This window comes from Garra rufa, chromosome 2, assembly GCF_049309525.1.
Source record: "Garra rufa chromosome 2, GarRuf1.0, whole genome shotgun sequence".
Lineage (NCBI taxonomy): Eukaryota > Metazoa > Chordata > Actinopteri > Cypriniformes > Cyprinidae > Garra > Garra rufa.
In genome coordinates, this window is record NC_133362.1 from 21,993,909 (window position 1) to 22,002,467 (window position 8,559).

Genomic DNA, 8,559 nt, shown 5'->3' on the forward strand with positions numbered 1-8,559 from the left:
CAGGGAAAGCACTCCAGTGCATCGAGAGGGGTCGTCTCCGGATGCTGACAGAATTCTGTTAACCCCTGACTTGCGTCACAAAAGCGTCCATTGTAGCAGTAGGCTGGATGTGCGTTTTTGGGGCGCTTCGGGTGAATGTAAAATAAGCCGTCTCCTTTTCTCCCTTTTGGCATTTCTTTCACCCCCCTGCTTTTATTTCACACAGATCTTTAGATTCAATTTACCTCTGATTCATTTCTATTCAAGCACATTATAATGGTCAAGTACTTCTGAAATAATCTGCTGTTTTCAGTTGCAGGTCTGCCTTTGAAAAGCAGGCCTGGTTTTCAGCTGCGCTGACTTGAATCCCATTAACACATAATAAACATTATGCAAAAACGTGTTTGCGTAGGATCACAGCCCCAGAAAATACTCTAATACGCAGCATTCAAAGACACAATGGGGATGAATTAAACAAAGGTCTCGCTCTGAATTAGAAATACTTCCTTTTTTTGTTATGCAAAGCTTAAGTTTGACTAATCATAATGTTTATGTGAGTTAGATTACGAATCCGACTTTGAGATCCAACAGGACATATAGTAAAAACAGTGACTGGATGTGTCATTTCAGTAAGTCTAGCCTCAACATTTTTTACTGGCCAGTAATCTGTAATATAAACACAGAGTGATGATGGGAAGTGCTTTTTATTGAGCAACCTCATATAAAAACCATCTGCTTATAAAGACAAAGAGTGGGTTAAATATCTAATAGTAATTATCTAACATATATTATATATTAGTGCTAATGTTAGTACATTGTTTTAAATGTCAGTTTGGGTCACACTTTATTTTAAGGTCCAATTCTCACTATTAACAAACCATTATGACTTTTGTTTTAATAAACTTCTAATTTACTGCTTATTTGTAGTTAGTAAGGTAGTTAAGTTTAGGCATTGGGTAGGATTAGGGATATAGAATATTGTCATGCAGAATATGTGCTTTATAAGTACTAATAAATAGCCAATTTGTTATGAATAGGCATGCTAATAAGTTTCCTATACTAAAGTGTTACCTACAGTTGTATTCGAAACATACAAGTATACATGTTTGAAAAAAAGATAATATATGTTAATATAATAGGCTAAATGTTTTCTTGTTTTCAAACATAAATCTTAGTAAAAAGTAAAATTATTTATTTCAAGGGGAATAAATGTATCTTCTATCTACACCAGTATACACTTATAAATATTTTATACAAATATACATGCATATATATATATGTGTGTGTGTGTGTGTGTGTGTGTGTGTATGTATATATATCTATATCTATATCTCTATATCTATATCTATATATATGTGTGTGGTTGTCACAAGGAGGGTCAGAGACGTGCGGGTCCATTTGCAGCATTTATTGAGAATAGTCAACAGGCATGAATAATCACCGGAAAACAGGAACAACGTAGGTAATCCGGGAAACAGTTCAATAGACAGGCAATGGTCGCAATGGCAGGCAGCAGGAATCGTCAACGGGGTACACAGTCCAGAGTCATACACAGAGAATCCAACACAAGGGAAAACGCTCGGAATTACGACCATATGGAACGATAAGACTTCGCAAGGTGGCTGTGTGTGTGAGTGGCTTAAATGCAGTCAGTGTGATGAGGTGCAGCTGTGAGCGGTAATCAGTCAAGTGAGAGCAGGTGAATGCAGTGATTAGTGCAGTGGCTTGTGGGGAATGAAGTCCATGAAGTGTGGTGCAAGAGTTCATGATGACAGGGTAGACCAGATACGTGACAGAGCCCCTCCCCAAGGAGCGGCTTCCAGACGCTCTAACCACCTAATACAACCTGGAGGGTGGTGGAGCGGAGGCGGAACAGGGGGAGGGATAGAGGGCCAGGTCCATGTAGGGGTACTGGAACCACGAACTGAGGCAGAGCCGACGGAGGGAGAAGCCATGGTGGAGGAAGGGTTGGCTCCTGCCTGGGGCCGACCGACGGAGTTGGAGCCGGTGGAGCCCGAGGCGAAACTGGAGAGTCGATGGTCTTGGGCGACACAGAGGATCCGGAGGACCAAGGCGGAACCCAAGGCTCTGGCGCCCCCGGCGGAGATGGAGGTCCGGAGGTACGCAGCGGAGCCGGAGTGACAGAGGATCGAGGCTGTGCCCACGGGAGGGAGGAGGTCCACAGAGCCGGCAGGACGGAGTGACGAGGCGCAGCCGGAGGAGTAGAGTCCAGAGGCGAAGGTGGGGCGACGACTGACCGGGGCGGAGCCGGAGAGACAATGGAGCCCGGAGGAGCTGGTGGGCCGACGGCCGACAACGGAGACGAGGGAGCACAGAGCCGGGGTGGAGCCGCAGGGTCGGAGGGCCGAGGTGGAGTCCAGGACTCTGAGACTGGAGGTGATGGTGAGGGATCCTTCAGTCTGGACACCGATGGAGACTGGCAGTCCCACGGCAAGTCCTCTGCACCGAAGGTGGGATGTGGGTGAGCAGAGGGACTGTCAGGAGACAGAGGTGGCGGCACTGGAGCAGCAGGGAGGGTGGGTGGGAGTCCATGCATGGCCTCCGTGACCAGAACCGGGCAGACAGGAATCTCAGGACGACTGGATGGAACCAGCGGAGGCTCTGGAAGACTGGGCTGAACCAGCGGAGGGTCTGGAAGGCTGGGCGGAACCAGCGGAGGCTCTAGAAGGCTGGGCGGAACCAGCGGAGGCTCTAGAAGGCCGGGCGGAACCAGCGGAGACTCTGGAAGGCCGGGCGGGACCAGCGGAGGATCTGGAAGGCTGGGCTGAACCAGCGGAGACTCTGGAAGGCCGGGCGGGACCAGCGGAGACTCTGGAAGGCCGGGCGGAACCAGCGGAGGCTCTGGAAGGCCGGGCGGAACCAGCGGAGGCTCTGGAAGGCCGGCTGAACCAGCGGAGGCTCTGGAAGGCTGGGCTGAACCAGCGGAGGCTCTGGAAGGCTGGGCTGAACCAGCGGAGGCTCTGGAAGGCTGGGCTGAACCAGCGGAGGCTCTGGAAGGCTGGGCTGAACCAGCAGAGGCTCTGGGAAGGCGGCCATCTTGCAAACAGGCTCTGGAAGGGCGGCCATCTTGCGAACAGACTCTAGAAGGGAGGTCATCTTGTGAAAAGACTCTAGAAGGGCATCCATCTTGTGAACAGGCTCTGGGTTGGCAGCCATCTTGCTTGCAGACTCTGGCATGGCAGCCATTTTGCTTGCAGACTCTGGCGTGGCAGCCATCTTGCTTGCAGACTCTGGCGTGGCAGCCATTTGTGCTGTGGCTCTACCTCACCCACTGTAAACGGAGAGCCACACAACAAAAGAGCCAGATCCATGTAGTAATGCAGAGTCCAGTCAGGTTCAAAATTTGGCATGTGGGAAGCCAATGGCTCTGAGAGTCCTCCACGAAAAAAAATCATGAGGCACGTCTCATCCATCGCCGACAGATTTGCCAATTCAATGAAGTCCATAACAAAATCCTCGATTGTCCGCTCACCCTGCTTGAGCAGCATGATCTGTACCATGGGGTTCGTGCTGGAACCGGATGACACCATACTCACTGCTGGATCCTTGTAGCGGCGAAGTCTTCTGTCACAAGGAGGGTCAGAGACGTGCGGTTCCATTTGCAGCATTTATTGAGAATAGTCAACAGGCATGAATAATCACCGGAAAATAGGAACAACGTAGGTAATCCGGGAAACAGTTCAATAGACAGGCAATGGTCGCAATGGCAGGCAGCAGGAATCGTCAACGGGGTACACAGTCCAGAGTCATACACAGAGAATCCAACACAAGGAAAACGCTCGGAATTACGACCATGAGGAACGATAAGACTTCGCAAGGTGGCTGTGTGTGTGAGTGGCTTAAATGCAGTCAGTGTGATGAGGTGCAGCTGTGAGCGGTAATCAGTCAAGTGAGAGCAGGTGAATGCAGTGATTAGTGCAGTGGCTTGTGGGGAATGAAGTCCATGAAGTGTGGTGCAAGAGTTCATGATGACAGGGTAGACCAGATACGTGACAGTGGTAGGGCTGTGCAATATATCGAACGATATTGTGAGGCGCGTTTAGTCAATGAAGCCGGTGCTTTGATTAGTAGTAAATCTCCATCACGTGCGTTCCGCTCAGGTTCCGCTGGAGCGGCAATTGATACTCAGAGACGTAAATCTCTGACAAGCTACGCCATATCGAGCTTAATGCGAGCTTAAGAGCTGCTCATCTCTATAGCTGGCACATGGATAAAAATATATATTTAATTAGGAGCTCTAGCCGCTTTTAATATGTGGTTTCTGAATCTGCCGTTTTGAATCGCCGACATTTTACTCATTACATTACTGTGCTCTGTGTAAAGTTATAATGCAGAGGGAGTGCTTACTTACTACACAAGTTCAGCTGCTTGTCAGTGATACTCAAGATCTGTAAATCATTCGCCATCATCAGCGCAGTTATTTCTCCATCATTCACCATCATCAGCGCAGTCGTCTCTCTGTTTATGTGGTAAGTGAAATCTTTTGTACTGCAATGTAACAGGCTAGCGCTAGCATTAAGCTATTTTGGGGGCAGCCGTGGCCTAATGGTTAGCGAGTCGGACTTGTAACCCAAAGGTTGCAGGTTCGAGTCTCAGGTCTGGCAGGGATTGTAGGTGGGGGGAGTGAATGTACAGCACTCTCTCCACCCTCAATACCACGACTGAGGTGAGTCCCTTGAGCAAGGTGTGTGTGTGTGTTCACTACTGTGTGTGTGCACTTGGATGGATTAAATGCAGAGCAAAAAATTCCTAGTATGGGTCACCATACTTGGCCTCACTTCACCTCCTTTCCTTTCCTTTCCTTTCCTTTATAACTTTTCAATTTCTCCAGGAATAATTTATTATCCAATACATGAAAAGCCAAGCTAAAATCTAACAGTACTGCTTCTACTAAGTTATTGTCATCAGTCTGTGCAATCATCTGTGTTAAAGCTGTTCTTGTTGAGTTTAAACAGCAAATTTCCCAACAACACTATTGACGTATCTTAGTCTTTGCGAATGAAGCAGACTGTTGTTTACCATTTTAGAGCTGGCATGCTTTTGGAAACGTTTTTGTTTTTTTTTGCATTCATAATTATCTTTTATTATGAGTGTAATTTTAACAGCACATGTTATTTGGGTCTTTATGAGGCAGCAGCTGAGTGTCTGTGTGTCTGCATGCCTCCCTGCTGTTCAGGCCTGTGAAAGCTCACTAACCCAACAGCCATTTTCTCGCGCTCACGACCAAGCTGTGAGCCAGAGGCTGCAGAATGACATGTGCTCGGGGCACAGTGAAAGCCTGAGCTCTATCTCCAGATGCATCTCAGATAAACTTGCCACCTGGTGACAGGCAACAGACAAGTACTTTGGTAAAAGAGCGGTTTTTCGTACGCCTTCATAAACACAGCTATTGATGACAAGGCTTTAAAGAGACAAGCGCTGAGAGCAGAGATTGTTAAACCAGTACAGGAAAGAGGTGGTTTTCATCACTGGAGACCTTAAGCGAGTTCATTGTCTAATTTAGGATCTGTTTAACGCATAAAAAGCAAATACTTGATTCTCAATATAGCAAATTTTTTGCATCTATGTGGTATACACTTAAAGAATCCTTGGCTGATGTTTCCTGTGGTTTTAACCTTAGATTTTATCATACGGTGTTCTAAATCTCACACATTTTTAAAACATGTCATGTTGTCAATTGTGATTAAAGATGCTTTACTAAAATGAACTCCACGAGTAACTCAGTTTTATGAGCAGTTCATATAGTGGTTTATTTCTCTGTTGATGCTGGCGAGAGTTAGAGTTTCACAAACAGTTCTATAAACAACCGCTGAGACAACGCTCTGAATAAACTTTACTGTTATCACTTAACCTTAAAACAACTGTAGTGTAACTCTTTGAGTGATTTATAACTTACTTATTCAAATCCAAGAAAAACATTCCTTTTCCATGCATTGCGCCCGAGAACCAAAATTTACCAGAAGTTGTTGAGAAAGCACTTCTTGCCATTTAGAGACTTGAAAGCGGTCGTTTGGCTGGGTTAAGACCTCTGACCCGTGGCTGATGCTATGACTCCGCATGAAATGAAATTCATATTCCCTTAAGGTCCAACAATTCATATTTGTGCAGCTGGCAGGAGTATGATGGAATATGTTATAAGTGTTTATACAAGTAGGCAATGTAAATGAAAACCAATGTACATTTAAGTGTGGTAAAATTATGGAGGAACATTTCACCTCTTCAGAAACAACTGCTGTTGATGTGTGTTCTCTTTCACTCAAAAAGAACAAAAGCAAAGCTGTCAAAATACCTGTTTATTTATTATTGTTTGTTTAAAACATGCACCTCGCAATTTTTTTTTTTACTTAAATCTGGATATATTCTCTGAAATCTGAATTCCATTTATTTACTTAAAGTAATATTATGAAATATTATTGCAGTTTAAATCTTGCAGCATCTTATCTCTCTTAAAGATTCTTATTGAGTTGAGAGGTCAAGCATATTAAATAACTTGCGTATATTGAAGAAAGAGACAAAAGCACAAAAACGAAAAAAAAAAGCACAAATTTTACATGCACTAAAAAAATGTATTATTAATTCATATATATATATATATATATATATATATATATATATATATATATATATATATATATATATTATGTTAAAATGTTTATATACACTGCATTTCAAAAGTTTTTATTGTTTTTTTACAGTAGTCTTTTCTGCTCATCAAGGCAAAAAACAAATATTGTGAAATATTATTGCAATTTAAAATAGTGGTTTTCTATTTTAATATACTTTAAAATATTATTTATTTCTGTGAGGCAAAGCTGGATTTTCAGAATCATTACTACAGTCTTCAGTGCATGATTCTTCAAAAATCATTCTAATATGCTATTTTTGTATTCCCAATTGTAAGTCGCTTTGGATAAAAGCGTCTGCAAAATGAATAAATGTAAATGTAATGTAAATATGCTGATTTATTATTAATGCTGGAAACAGTTGGCGTACTTAATATTAGTTTGGGCCTGTGATACTTTTTGACAAGTCTTTGCTATCACTTTTTATCAATTTAACACATCCTTGCTGAATAAAAGTATACATTTATTTCAAAAAAAGAAAGAAAAAAAGTACTCACCCCAAACTTTGAATGGTAGTGTATATTGTTCAGCAAAAATTTATATTTAAAATAAAAGCCTTTTTTTTTTTTTTTACATTTTATTCATCAAAGAATCCTGTAAAAAAGACTGGAGAATGGAGTAATGATTCTGAAAATTCAGCTTTGCCATCACTTCATTAAACTAAAAATCCACTATTTTAAATTGCAATAATATTTCACAATATTACTGTTTCTTTGCTGTATTTTTAACCAAACGACAGTGTATATAAACATTGTAAACATAAGAAACATATTTAACATGTATAATTAATAATCTTTAAAAATATTTATATATTTACTGTAAAACAAGATGAAAATCTGGATTGTTTGTTTTCTTTTTGTTTGTATGCTTGCATTTTAAATATGCAAGTTATTTAATATGCTTGATCTCTCAATTCAATAAGAAGCTTTAAGATAGATGCTATTTAGATAGATAAACATGTTGCACAGAAAACCACTAAATATGCTATTTTTCTTTAGTCACCTGCCAGATGCTTTTCAAAATGTATTTTTAAACTGCTGGCAAGAGAAGATAAAGAATGAGCAATAATGTAAAACTCATTCGACTTAACAGACACAATGACGAACATCCAAAACGAATGTTCAACATTTCCAAGATGTTGTGGTTTGCAGTATTGGCTGGCTGAGTGAGTTTGCCAGGCAACTGGAGAGGTGTTTGGACTCTACCACGGCTTGAAAAAGGAGATCCTTAACTGTTGGTGTCACAGAGAGAAGCCTCTGTTTGTGAACCACAGCAAGGCTTCAATTTCCTCCGTAAACTCTGGCAGCCGAAGCAGTCAGCGGGGTCAGCCATTAAACCACATTTAAAGGGGGAAAGGAATGCTTAGAGACTGAAAGATGTTAACATTCTCCTGTCTTTGACTCAGAGCGGATCTGTCAGGATCTGATCGTTTTACAGCTCGGAGAACGAGACAAGCTTTTAACACCACTACTGCTTTGCGTCTTGTCAGTCAGTGATCCAAATCCTGAGGGTTCAGCTCATCACTGAATGGTTAATGCCATGTTTTTTCTTCTTTTTTAAACAATCAAGCATCCTTGACAACATTCACTTGCTTTATCTCCCGGAGGGCTATGCCGATGTGTGTTTCTTTTGCCGTCCTTCGCCATCATTCGCTGTTTCTAGTTCTTCACAACTCAGCACACCATTTAAAAGACATTAAAAGTGATCAAAGATCTTGTCATTTCAAGTATAGATGTCACTCAGTGGTTTATAAGCAGCATTTAGGGCCCTATTGGAGACTATATAGCCTATATAAAGTTTCAGAGCACAGACAGTGTGGCTTTGAAACAGGCACCATGGGAAGAGGTTGAGCACTTCATCACATCAGGGTGGGATGAGCATGGCTGCTGGCTGTTTTATAGTCATATAAAAACCACATGTATAAATAAACCTCATT